At 45.6% G+C, this 14,056-nt stretch overlaps 1 protein-coding gene across 1 annotated transcript in view; it reads right to left on the reverse strand.

The window, feature by feature from the left end:
- Positions 1 to 14,056, reverse strand: part of LOC106607315 (unconventional myosin-X) — a 53,568-nt gene that overhangs the window by 38,248 nt on the left and 1,264 nt on the right. The window contains exon 3 of the mRNA XM_045720575.1: positions 5,507 to 5,562. The gene's annotated coding sequence lies outside the window, so the exon portion shown is untranslated. The remainder of the gene's footprint in view (positions 1 to 5,506; positions 5,563 to 14,056) is intronic.

Here is a 14,056-nt window from a genome sequence, read left to right on the forward strand (position 1 = left end):
GGGGGGGGAAGCTAGCGAGAGCTTCCCTCAGTGGTCCCACTGTGTTCTGCCTCCTGTGTGTCTCCTAGCCTCCCACTCCTCTGTCTGTCCCTGGGCTGCCAACAAGGGGCTCGGTTGGGAAGGAGTTGGGAGAAAATAGAGATGATGTGAGACAGATATGGATGCATGGGAGCGAGAGGCTCCTGTCCTGTTTGAGGGGCAGGCAGTAGGCCATGGAGGCCTTTCATAAAGGCACCAGCCAGACTGTATGGGTTGGGGTTGTATGACAGGCCTCTGTTAGACATCATGGGCCTGACTGCTGCTGACACTGAGCTTGGCACCACAATGCTGGGATGAGGGTGCGACTACGGTCTGTCTACTGTCGGTCTACTGTCGGTCTACTGTCGGTATACTGTCTTTCCACTGACTGTCTACTGTCGGTCTACTGTAGGTCTACTGTCTGTCTACTGACTGTCTACTGTCTTTCCACTGACTGTCTACTGTCGGTCTACTGACTGTCTACTGTCGGTCTACTGACTGTCTACTGACTGTCTACTGATTGTCTACTGTCGGTCTACTGACTGTCTACTGTCGGTCTACTGACTGTCTACTGACTGTCTACTGACTGTCTACTGACCGTCTACTGTCCGTCTACTGTCCGTCTACTGTCTTTCACTGACTGTCTACTGTCGGTCTACTGTCGGTCTACTGTCGGTCTACTGACTGTCTACTGACTGTCTACTGACTGTCTACTGACCGTCTACTGTCGGTCTACTGACTGTATTCTGTCTGTCTACTGACTGTCTACTGTCGGTCTACTGACTGTCTACTGTCGGTCTACTGTCGGTCTACTGACTGTCTACTGTCGGTCTACTGTCGGTCTACTGTCGCTCTACTGTCGGTCTACTGACTGTCTACTGACTGTCTACTGACTGTCTACTGACTGTCTACATGTCGGTCTACTGATTGTTTACTGACGGTCTACTGTCGGTCTACTGACTGTCTACTGACTGTCTACTGACTGTCTACTGTCGGTCTACTGACTGTCTACTGTCGGTCTACTGACTGTCTACTGTCGGTCTACTGACTGTCTACTGTCGGTCTACTGTCGGTCTACTGACTGTCTACTGACTGTCTACTGTCGGTCTACTGTCGGTCTACTGACTGTCTACTGACTGTCTACTGACTGTCTACTGACTGTCTACTGTCGGTCTACTGACTGTCTACTGACTGTCTACTGACTGTCTACATGTCGGTCTACTGATTGTCTACTGACGGTCTACTGTCGGTCTACTGACTGTCTACTGACTGTCTACTGTCGGTCTACTGTCGGTCTACTGACTGTCTACTGTCGGTCTACTGACTGTCTACTGTCGGTCTACTGACTGTCTACTGTCCGTCTACTGTCCGTCTACTGTCCGTCTACTGTCTTTCACTGACTGTCTACTGTCGGTCTACTGTCGGTCTACTGACTGTCTACTGTCGGTCTACTGTCGGTCTACTGACTGTCTACTGACTGTCTACTGTCGGTCTACTGACTGTCTACTGTCGGTCTACTGACTGTCTACTGACTGTCTACTGACTGTCTACATGTCGGTCTACTGATTGTCTACTGACTGTCTACTGACTGTCTACTGTCGGTCTACTGTCGGTCTACTGACTGTCTACTGTTGGTCTACTGTCGGTCTACTGACTGTCTACTGTCGGTCTACTGACTGTCTACTGACTGTCTACTGACTGTCTACTGACTGTCTACATGTCGGTCTACTGATTGTCTACTGACGGTCTACTGTCGGTCTACTGACTGTCTACTGACTGTCTACTGACTGTCTACTGTCGGTCTACTGACTGTCTTCTGATTGTCTACTGTCGGTCTACTGTCGGTCTACTGTCGGTCTACTGTCGGTCTACTGTCGGTCTACTGACTGTCTACTGTCGGTCTACTGACTGTCTACTGACTGTCTACTGTCGGTCTACTGACTGTCTACTGTCGGTCTACTGACTGTCTACTGTCGGTCTACTGACTGTCTACTGTCTGTCTACTGACTGTCTACTGACTGTCTACTGACTGTCTACTGACTGTCTACTGTCGGTCTACTGACTGTCTACTGTCTGTCTACTGACTGTCTACTGACTGTCTACTGATTGTCTACTGTCGGTCTACTGTCGGTCTACTGACTGTCTACTGTCGGTCTACTGTCGGTCTACTGACTGTCTACTGTCGGTCTATTGTCGGTCTACTGTCGGTCTACTGTCGGTCTACCGTCAGTCTACCGACTGTCTATTGTCGGTCTACCGACTGTCTACTGTCGGTCTACCGTCGGTCTACCGTCGGTCTACTGACTGTCTACTGTCGGTCTACTGACTGTCTACTGTCGGTCTACTGACTGTCTACTGTCGGTCTACTGACTGTCTACTGTCAGTCTACTGACTGTCTACTGTCGGTCTACTGTCGGTCTACTGTGTACCAGACAGGCACCATGGGTGAGCTGCCACTCTGGGTTAGTAGGTCAACGCAATGGGACACTAACACACAACACCTAACCTAAAATGGACATATGTTGCCCATATGGGCATATGCCAGCCCTCCCATCCGATCCCACACCTGTCTCCTGTCTCTCTCTGCAGTATCACACCTCAATCAACCTAGCTAACCAGAGGCTTTGTTCACTTCACACTAGACACTGTGGACGTGAATACACACGTAACTATGCCCACTGAGCTGCTCAGGAGAAGCTCTCTATCCGCAGAACAGAACGTGCTCACAGTGAAGCCTGCAGGGCTCATAATGAGTAATAACGACTACATGACATGACTAATCATGTTCAAATGGAGGTGCTCTGAAGGTTAGTGCACACAGACGGAGGTGTGGGATGACCTGCTGGAACCTATACTTTCCTATTCCGGATGAACAGAAATCTATCAAGCTCACTTGCAGAATAGCACAAACTCTCCACATCCCTTCAATATCACAGTGCTTTTCAATACAGACCTATTCTGCTTAGCCTACATTCACTTGTGACTGAATTTCATGCCTTTAATTTTCTATCTTGACTCTAAACGGGCCCCTAAAAAACGAATTAAACTGGTCTAATCTGGGCGAATATATCTGAGACTATACGTCACAGTGTCTCCTCCCTGCTTTGTAATGGACCATTAGATAGGTGTGGCCAGTGGTAATGTAATGGTTGTGTAGCACAGCACCTAATTCTCAGTGTGATGATTATAGTCAGTCAGTTATTTGACACACTCCCTCTAGCGCAAGCAGTAAATCACCTGTGTGACAGCTCTGAGGCCTCCCGCTCTTCTCTGCTCTGTGGAGGTGGCAGCACACACAACACACACACACACACACACACACACACACACACACACACACACACGCTTGTGCCAGCCTCGCCCCTCCAGGGTGTGTTCCTGAAGTGAGATTGAGTCACCTCGCTCACCCTGTCTTCCCTCCCTCTCTCCCTCAGGAGGCTGCATGTCCCGTCTGACTTGAGGCCTCAGAGAGCCTCAGCTCACCCCTCCCTCAACGCCCCCACCCTCAGCCCTCCTCCCTTTCCTGTTTGAGTTGTCCTCTGGTAGCGAGTTGTGACATTATCAGCCATGTATACTGTTCATCAGCTGCGTTATATAATTACAGGACTTTTCACTCCACGCTGTCTGTGCTCTGAGAGGACTGAGACTGAGATTGCCTGGGAGTGAGGTGGGAGAGGGGGTAGATAAGGATATGATGCCTGACTGATAGTGTGATGCAGGCCTGAGATCACTCATCTCCCCCTCCACCACCACCCGACCAACACTCACGTCACGTCTTGGCTCCTGAGTGGTGCAGCGGTCTAAGGCACTGCATCACAGTGCTAGAGGCATCACTACAAACCCTGGTTTGATTCCAGGCTGTATCATAACCGGCCGTGATTGGGAGTCCCATAGGGCGGAGCACAATTGGTCCAGCGTCATCTGGGTTAGGGCTTGGCCGGGGTAGGCCGTCATTGTAAATAAGAATTTGTTCTTAACTGACTTGCCTTGTTAAATAAAGGTTAAATAAATAAAAAGTAAAATAAAGACTGCCATGGCCACTGCTGCTGGTGGAGGTCAAGTTGTGTGTGTGTGTGTGTGTGTGTGTGTGTGTGTGTGTGTGTGTGTGTGTGTGTGTGTGTGTGTGTGTGTGTGTGTGTGTGTGTGTGTGTGTGTGTGTGTGTGTGTGTGTGTGTCTTATCTTGCACCCGGGTGTCAGAGTCCCCCTGTCTCATGCTGACAGATGGCCTGCGAATCTGGTAGTGGTATTGGCGCGTCCTACAGATATAGAATCTTAATTTGATCACCCTGTTGCAGGACAACTTGTAGTGTATTTGAGGTTTAAAAGGCTTCTGAAGTTTGTAATTTCCACTTGATTTTCCCTCATGAAAAATGGATCAACCCCTACAAAAATAACCATTATTTATAATCCACATAATAATTCACATTTCTTGTTGCTGCAGGATAATAGTTCTGTTGTAGCAAATTGGCTCAAATTAAGATCTTACGTGTACTTCTGCGTGTGTGTGTGTTTGTGTGTGGTCAGTCATACTTTTACAGATGCACAATCAAGAGCATCCTGTCGGGCTGTATCACCGCCTGGTACGGCAACTGCTCCGCCCACAACCGTAAGCCTCTCCAGAGGGTAGTGAGGTCTGCACAACACATTACCGGGGGCAAACTACCTGCCCTCCAGGACACCTACACCACCCAATGTCACAGGAAGGCCAAAAAGATAATCAAGGACATCAACCACCCGAGCCACTGCCTGTTCACCTCGCTATCATCCAGAAGGCGAGGTCAGTACAGGTGCATCAAACCTGGGACCAAGAGACTGAAAAACAGCTTCTATCTCAAGGCCATCAGACTGTTAAACAGCCATCACTAACATTGAGTGGCTGCTGCCAACATACTGACTCAAATCTAGCCACTTTAATAATAAAAAACTGGATGTAATAAATGTATCACTAGTCACTTTAAGCAATGCCACTTTATATAATGTTTACATACCCTACATTACTCATCTCATATGTATATACTGTACTCTATACCATCTACTGCATCTTGCCATGCCGCACGGCCATCGCTTCATCCATATATTTATATGTACATATTCTTACTCATTGTGTGAGTATAAGGTAGTTGTTGTGAAATTGTTAGATTACTTGTTAGATATTACTGCACGGTCGGAACTACAAGCACAAGCATTTTGCTACACTCGCATTAACATCTGCTAACCATGTGTATGTGACCAATAAAATTTGATTTGATTTGATTTGATAAACCCCATGAACCAAGCTCTGTAGAGGGAAGTAAAAGATAAAGAGATTGGGTACTAATGTTGTCCGTGCTTGGTGACACATCATTTACACAGAATCACACACGAACATCAAGAGCTATAGAGGAACTTCTGATGTAAATGTTCTGAAAAACTGTAACACTGACTTCCTGAAAGCAGCACAACGTGTGTTCACTCAGGCGTACACAAACACACACACAAACAACTTACCCGTTTGTCCCATTGGCTGTGCGAGTCGGCTGAGAGAGAGTCACCTCAAGTGGACCCTGTGAAAAAAAGCAACAAGAAAAAAAACACTTAACCCAGCTAGCACATTTGGTTCCTTGAATGTTGCGGACATGTACGTTTTTGGTTTCCCATTGTTTCGGGGAATGAAGCCATACATTTCCTGACCGGTAAAACGTTCTGGGAACGGAAGTGAACATTTCGCCTGTTCTGGGAACATTCATATTTAGGTTGAAGGGAGGTTCTGAGAACGTTTTACTATGGTTCCCTGAGAGGTTGTATTAATGTTCTGAGAACGGAAATTATAGGTTATTTGAAGGTAATAAAAATAAGGTTCTGAGAACATGTTTCAATAAGACTTTTAATAACATTGTTAGCTTAGTTGAACTATTTTGAACTCCAAGCACAGATCAAAATGAATTTGCTTAGGCATTAATCATGTAAACATGTATTTTTTTTTTTTATTGTGGCACATCAGTGAGATTTGAATCTATGACCTTCTGTTCTTAATCCATGGAATTAGCCCACTGGGCCACCAGGATGGAGCTAGCATGCCATGTTTTTTTAACTCATACAAAGCGCTGTTAATTTTAGTTTATTCAAATAGACTCCATTTCAAAGGAAACAAGCACTCATTAACATCAAGTGTGGCCAATTGTCACGTTCTGACCAGTAAAGAGGTTATTTGTTATTGTAGTTTTTGTCAGGACGTAGCAGGAGGTGTTTGTTTTTTGTGGTTCGGGGTTTGTTGGGTTATGTTATTATGTAAGAGGGGTGTTTGTTTAGAGTGTTCCGGGGTTTTTGGGCTATGTTAGTTCTAGTCGTTCTATGTCTATGTTTAGTTAATGGGTTTGACCTTCAATTGGAAGCAGCTGCTCCTCGTTGCTTCTAATTGAAGGTCTTATTTAAGAGGGGTGTTTTTTTCTATGGTATTTGTGGGTAGTTGTCTCCTGTTTAGTGTTGTTCGTTTGTATACGTGATTTGTTTGTTTTTCCTTCTTCACATTAAAAAGAAGATGAGTATACACGTTCCCGCTGCATTTTGGTCTAATCCTTACGACGCCCGTTACACCAATTAGTGGGTGCAATCAACACAGCTGAACATGCTTAACAAGACAGAGGATAGAGATAGTTTTGTTGATGCTCAGAACATTATAATTTTTTAAATAACATTCTTAGAAAGTTCTCTGAACGTTACTAAAGTTTTCTTGTGGTTTTTATGGATCTTATTTTTATGTTCTCTGATCTATTTGAGAACATGGCTTTAAATAGAACCATGATTTCTCATGTAGGAAACGTTATGCTGAAACTAATGAAAATCCCAGAGAAGAATGTTGTTTCCTAACATATTCAGAACAATGTAAGCATATGACTTTAAATGGAACCACGATGGAAACCTATAGGAAACGTTATGCTGAAGTACTGAAATTCTCACAGAAGAACGTTGTTTCTTAATGTTCTCTGAACTATTTGAGAATATTCCCAATTGTTAAACCAGTTGGAGAACGATCCTAGAATATTACCAAAATGTAAATTAAATGTAACCATGTTTTGAACTTTTAAGAAACGTTCTGTTCAAGTAGTGTAAATGAGCTTAGAATGTTCCAAAGCCAAGAAACTATCCTGCACCATTCCCAGGAGGTTTTGGGAAGGTAGTATGTAAAATAACCATCGGACCAACACCCTCTCACCAAGACCTAAGAAGCATATGGTTCTCATAACGTTATGTGCTAGCTGGGAAGAGTCTGCACTCTGATTACAACATACATGTGTAATGAGGGGTGATCTGAGAGAGCTATGGGCCAATCAGTTCAAGGTAGATAACCCTGTAGAGATTTGATGTAGGCTAGTTAATGTGCTATGACAGTCAGCATGGTAGGTTTCCAGGTAGTCTATATGGGGTGATTTCCCCCCTGAAGGTTTGCCCCCCCCAGCCAAACCCTGTGTGTTACAGTGCAGCATGCTGCCTGCTTTTCCTGGCAGCCCCACCAGGCACATAGCTGCTCTGTTCTTGTAATGGTTGGCTTTCACATCCAAGGGTGAGATGGTTGGGAGAAATATGGCATTCAATACAGGCTCATTGAACATAAGAGCCAGGAACAGAGGATTATTTTGTGCTTTATCTCAACACACACCCCACACCCTTTTATTCACATCCAGTCGTTTTCTGTGAAAAAGGAAAATAACATAAAATATTTGTGGTCGGTCGCACTCCTATCTCACATAGCTGTATGTGTCTATAAACACACAAATGACAAAATGATATATTCAAGTTCCATAAGACTAATGTTGGTACAGTGTCAAAGTAAACCAACAGAAATAAATCACTTTTTTTCTTAGCAAACACTTCTAGCCAGAGCACTTGAACCTTTAGATCACTAGACCAACCAAGGCTGTAACACAGTATAGCCTTCCCTCACATGCTGCTGGCACTCCTCCCTCAGAGAGAGACAGAGAGACAGACAGACAGAGAGTGAGAGAGGCCAGACCAGGGAGACAAACAGACTAGGCCCATAAATGAGGGTGTAGAGACAGACTCCTGTTTCTACTTTAACTGCACTGATGACTAAGCAGAGGGCTTTTTTTCATTTCCTGGAAAATCACAATGAGGGGCCAACATCATTTCACTGTACAGTACTTTTCCTCTTAAACAGCCATCTATCCCCACACTGAGAGATGTGTCAACTGAACACATGGAGCCCCTGCTAGCAGTCAAGTTAAATCAATTTTCACGGGGGAACAGTGAACTTTTTTATTCCGGGACGCCCTGTGAAGTAGCCAGTGGCTGGAAAGGAGATTTTATTTTACTGCGTATGGGCCCTTAGGATTCCTAGCCTGGCCTTGGAAAACCTCATCAGAGCTAGCCTGTGATCCAGTTGGCCCGTGTCCGTGGTGCGCTGTGTGTTTCTGTGGCCTGTGTTGTTGTCTCTGAGGAGACACAGCCTTGAGGGAGGCCCTTGCGGTGGCCCAGCCCGGGGTTCTGGCCTACCTGAAACACTATCCAGGTCAGCTCTGGGACCCTCGCTGTTCAAACACCACATTTTACTGCTGGGTCTGCTAAGTTTAGGACTCTGGCTCCGCAAAGTGCTTCAGAAAGTTAAAAAGAAAAATGGGAAAAGAAAAATCCAACTAGTAATTTACAGTACACGCTCTGTATGAGGGTAGATGCCGGGCGGAGGTTCGGAGGTCAAATGAAAGGATAAGAAGAAGGTGTGAGTAATGCGATTAAGTACAAGTTTAACCCAGGGAGAGGTACTGCAAACGTCAGACGAGCCCAACAGGAATGACTGAATGGTGTCGTAAAGCAATTTGTGAATGAGGCTCGAGCGGGCTGTGGCCCTCCCCTTCTCCTGGCTCTGCTTGGCCCTCATCGACCATCAACTGTCTGGTCAAATCCCGTTCTCTAGACATTCTGCTCACACCAGGCACAGCCTGAGCCTGCCATGTCTGACTGAGAGAAAACTGGTGACGGAACTGATTGATGTCACTGTTTGCCATATGGCAATCCAATAAATAAATCCTCCCCAGGCTTATTGTGAGTAGGTACTCTCTAAGAAAAGAACACTGTCACTGAACATTATCTCCCCTGTCTGTTTATCTAGGCCAGAGATTCCCAAACTTTTTCACTCACACTTATTTTCCTGCAATTCTACACATTTTGTCATGGTTTGCAGAGAAAATGTTGCCGTTTTAAAGCTCATTTTCTTGTAATTCTATACATTTTGCCTTGTCTAATGTGTATTCATGTGACATTTGAGTGACTCAAACGTTATAACAAAATCTATGGGCTAGTTGATCTGGACAAGTGATAAATATTTACATTTTACATTTAAATATAGATATAAATATCTCTCTAATGTATACATGACTGAATTTATAAATTGCACCTTGTACATTCCACTACTACAATTTTCAATAGTAAGTTGAAAGCCCCTGCCGATCCCTCGCCCCCCCTCGCCCCGGTTTGTGAACCACTGATCTAAGCTACCTCTTTAAATGCATAGTCCTAAAGATGATAGAAGGAGAAAAGATGGAGGGAACGGCGTGCTATTCAGAAGTCTGGAGGAGTCGATCTCGCTGGAGAGAGTAGACAGAGTGGAAGAGAGGGCAGGCAGGGGATGAATCATCCGGACTGGAGCGGGGGCCCGGGAAGGAGAGAGGGAGAGATGCCGTGATGTATTCGTTCCGTGGCTCACTTCCGCTCTCCTCTGGCCCCCCTCCGCCCCCACCCTCTCCTCCCTCCTCCCTCCTCCCCCTGCCCGGCCCTGCAGCTCTCCTGGGAGGCTGAGTAACCAGGATGAAATGCTCGGGCTCTGCCAACGCCAGCCTGAGGACCAGATGTGTGGCCTGAAGGTGGTGAGGCCACGACGCAACGGAAACCAAATATAAACCAGTGTACCATAACACCTCTGAAGACTGTTTTCTAATAAAGAGGGAGGAGGGGAGGGCAGAGGCATCGCCGTTAGCCGGTTAACGGGACCCACTTTCAGGCAAGCCAAGACTGGACCTGCTTCTTCCTGGTAATGCTGGCAGCTGTCACAGACGGGCTCATTGCCCATAGGCAAACATAGCTAGGCCTAACTTCACATTGCATCTAGCAGAATGCTGAGATTTAAGTGGAAACATGGAAGGGAGAGAGAATGACGGATGTCCTCTCCTAAAATTTGTGTCCTGGCTATCTCAACACAGGAGGCATTCATCTCAGCCTGCCTGACTGTTTGGGCAGCTGTTGCGAGAGCAATTTCTTTGAATCCGGTTTGTAAACATGCAGGGGAAAGGTTCTGAACTGGCCCAGGCAGTGACCGCGCTGCCAGCCAAGCCTGCACAAGCGTCACAACGGCCTCGTGCCTCCAACTACAGCTGGAGCCCAGGCCGGGCACAGAGCGTCACTCCAGGGTTTCAGTACTACGACTGTTACTCTTCACAACCCTTCTTGGCAGCGCAGAGGAAAACGTTGACGTAGGAGTTGGTGGTGGTGGTGAAGATGTTGGATGGATGTATCTGGAGCGGAGGGGAGACTCCTCACTCCTCCACCAGGCCTGTGGGTAGCTGTGGTCATCCCTGGCAGCAGCAGCGACCATTTAGCTAACAGGCTTTTACAGAGAAAACGTTCCAACACACACACACACACACGCACACAGGGAGGGCTGGGAGGTCTGACCTACTGCCTCAAAGTGCGGCTTGTCCAACGCTGAGTGTAACTGAGGCCACTGTGTAAACAGTGGAACTTCCCTGTAGGGCTTTCCCTGGACCAGGACTCATCTACGACACCCACCTTCCGAACCCCACCCCCAAAACCACCATTGACACCATGGAAAGCTAAATATTACAGTTCACAAATCCTTTGATTTTCCTTGGGATGTGACGGCCTTCGGAGTCTGTGCCGTAATGGGGCATTCTTAGTCTGGGTAAGCTGAGGTCTAACGGTTGGCTCAGCAGGTAGTATTGACTGGTCGTATCTATATCCAGCACACATCAGTGAGAGTGGTCAGGCCGGGAGGAAACAGAATTAGCAGTAGGCAGGAAATCAATAATCAATATCTTCTCGGGAGTTGTGTCCGGTTATAGTTAAGAAGCGGATACAATCTCAAGTGGGAGGTTAGGCCTACTGTTGTAGAAAAGGGTATGAACACACAATAACCTAAGTAACTGGAGCAAACCAAAGCCAGTGGTTTGAACAATAGGCCAAACCCCCATCACCACTCATTCACAAAGCCTATGCTCACTGTAGTCCAGATAGAACAACATGGATGGCCACACAATGAATGTGAAATTAGATCATTATTGATTGGAACAGGGATGTTCTTTAGAGGTTACTCTCTTTGTTCTCTTTTGGGACAGGAAGTGTGCAGCACACTATTGGGTAAATCCATATTAATTCATTTCAAAAGCTTAGGGTTGTCAAACTATTTAATAATTTCTTGCACAAAAATGTTTTGAATAGAAATTGATACTTTTTAAAAATCTTTAACGTCAATTATCTAAAAACGTGGAAACTCCGGTTTTGTTCATACATTTTAGCTTGGACCCTACTTTAGATCCTCTGAGGTTTTAGTGTTGAGCCGGCCATCGGTAGAGACACAACATGCTGTTGAATACAGGGTGGGTGTCATTTCAATCATAGAAAACCAATCTGAGAAAGGACCTTTCCCTTCAGACTAGCTGTAGCTGGTACACCATTAAAATGTCTATTCAATTGCAATTTTAAGTTCTAATTACTACCACAAAGATGGCCGCCAGTCCACCCACCGTTGAATGTCAACTGGTCATGTCTGTAAAATGATCTATCCTTCAATGAGTTCAATAGATTTCCCAAGGAGGATTGACAGTAACCTAAAATGTAAAACAACATATTCCCATTCAAGTCAGCATTCTCTGATATGTGGACCTCCATCCATCTTTGTGGTATTATTTGAAAGTCTAAATGTCTATTTGATTCTCATTTTAGTACATTTATCAGCCAAAACATGACACTCACCTGTATTCAACAGCATGTTGTGTCTCAACCAAAGACAAGTACAACACAAAAACCTTAGATTATGTAAAATAGGGTCTAAGCTATAACATATGCGAATATGTAATTAAAAAATAAATAAATGATAAAACAGTTTGACAACCCTTGTTTGTAAGCTTTAAAATGATATCAATCTCAACCGTTGATATTTTCCAGTGATGAAGACATGTCTCATGGTATGGTGGGGTATGCAAAATAAGTCAACTTTGAGCACCTTTATCTCTTGAAGGTTTTGGCATTCAGGTCCAAAACGTCACTTTCTGAGCACATCTACAACAGGCGAATATGTATGGAAGGTTTCGTTCAAATCAAAAGGGGTGCTGTCAAAAAGTGAGTGAACTCAATTGGATTTACCCTACTGTAAGTCACAAAAGAGGTAATGACAAAGAGAAGACATGATTGAGGGGCTAAAAGGGGTGGGGACAGTTTTGGCCTGGATATGCATGGCTAGGTTAGATGGGGGGGGGTTATGCTATATGGTGGGAGGTTGAGCACAGGAGGTTGGTGGCACCTTAATTGGGGAGGACAGGCTTGTGGTAATGGCTGGAGCGAAATCGGTGGAATGGTATCAAACACATAAAACATGGGTTCCAGTTGATTGATGCCACTCCATGAGCTCCTTTCCAGCCATTATTGTGAGCCGTCCTCCCCTCAGCAGCCTCCACTGGGGTGGAGAGGGTCTAACTTTAAGCCCAACAAGCTGCATTAACTGAGACATACTACAATAACCCTGCATTGGTTGAGGAAATGGACCATGGTTGGAGTTTTTTTTAGCTATCACTGCCAGACAGATGGTGCATAATGATCAAGACATGGGATGTTTGCCAAGAAGAACAACACTCCAGTACTGACACCTCTCTGGATCCCCCCGAGCACCAGATGTTCCTCTTATCTCCGGACCAGACCAGTCTGTTAGTGGCGTTGGACTGCTGGGAAGAGACCTGCCTATCCATGGCAACTCAAGACCATTTTCATTAAAAAAAGTATCTCCCTCTAGTTTCTAAAACATACGCGTGTAACAGCTGGCCGACAGAACGGATGATAGGAACGGATCTAGACTATCACTCATAACATCTTCAGAGGTGAACAGGAGGGGAGAGTGGACTATTCGTCTGGATGGGTGTTTCATGTTCTTGTTGTGGAAGAAGACATGCTGCCCAAGCCAAGCTAAGCACTGCAAGCGATAAAGAAAACACGACTGAAAGCGTAACATGGAGAAATATTGAATTAGGCCTACAACTAGAGGGCTTGCTAAGCTGCGGTCAGTAATATCGACTTTGACGATGAATTCTAGGTAAAGCTCCTTTTTAATGGACATGTGAGGAGGGTGCAGTACGTTGTGTCCTAGATTGACGTAAAAAGGTTACCTCAATACAGGGCAACAATGACCCCACACAATGCTGAACTCTCTGTGACATTACAGAGAAGACAAGGCCACAGTCTTGTTTGCCATACAGTGGACAGAGGCCACAGGATCGATTCCATTCAACACTGGGCTTTATTGGTTGCATCACACTACGTGAGATTACTCAATGTTGCCCAGGCCTCAAAGAACAGGCCAAACACAGGGATCGACACACATTCTGTCTGTCTGTGTGCCCTGTATCCATGACAGTGGAACTGTATTTTATTGTGATGGAGGGAGCAGGTCACATGAATGACCTGACTCACTCCCTGTATCCTGGAAAAGGAATCAGTCAGGTCAGCATGATGGTAGTGGTACCACTTCAAAACTGTAAATATGGGCTCTGTGACAAAGCTAACACAACCTCTAGTCTAGGCCTATCTTCGTGCACATAGGCCTGCTCATTCCTGCATATGTCTGCATGTTACCATGTGTATCAATCTTGGATAGGATTCTAAAGTGGAATATGGGACTTTTTTTGCATGGATAGACCTTGCCCTGGCCCAACTCCACTTCATTTTCCTGCTGCTGAATCCATAGCCAGCAGCGAGTGTATTCGTGAGCTGGTGTTCAGGGCAAAATTCAGAAAGATGGGTAACTTGGGTGACAAGGAGTCA

This window comes from Salmo salar, chromosome ssa06 (genome assembly GCF_905237065.1).
Source record: "Salmo salar chromosome ssa06, Ssal_v3.1, whole genome shotgun sequence".
Taxonomy (NCBI): Eukaryota; Metazoa; Chordata; class Actinopteri; order Salmoniformes; family Salmonidae; genus Salmo; species Salmo salar.